Consider the following 319-nt stretch of genomic DNA (forward strand, 5'->3'; position numbering starts at 1 on the left):
ACAACATTGAAAGAGCCACAGGACATAGCCTCAGAGCTCATTGGTGAGGATTTGTGGGTGTGTCTGCATGGGAGCTTCTGAAAGTGCCATGAGGGAGAGGTAACTTAGGAGCTCCCCGTGGCTGGGTCTGGCCAGAGATCACAGCAGTATCATGCTCCACTCCTGGTTGACAGCTCTGTGTAGAGGTTTATGGGGTGGAAATCTTGACAATGTGTTTTGTGGTGAGGAACACTGTTCAGGTGTTGGAAAGGCAAGAAGAAAGGCATTCATGTAGGTCAACTGTTCTCCTCTTCCAGCTCCAAATGCAACACCAACACTG

Source organism: Chrysochloris asiatica, unplaced genomic scaffold (assembly GCF_000296735.1).
Source record: "Chrysochloris asiatica unplaced genomic scaffold, ChrAsi1.0 scaffold00604, whole genome shotgun sequence".
Classification (NCBI taxonomy): domain Eukaryota; kingdom Metazoa; phylum Chordata; class Mammalia; order Afrosoricida; family Chrysochloridae; genus Chrysochloris; species Chrysochloris asiatica.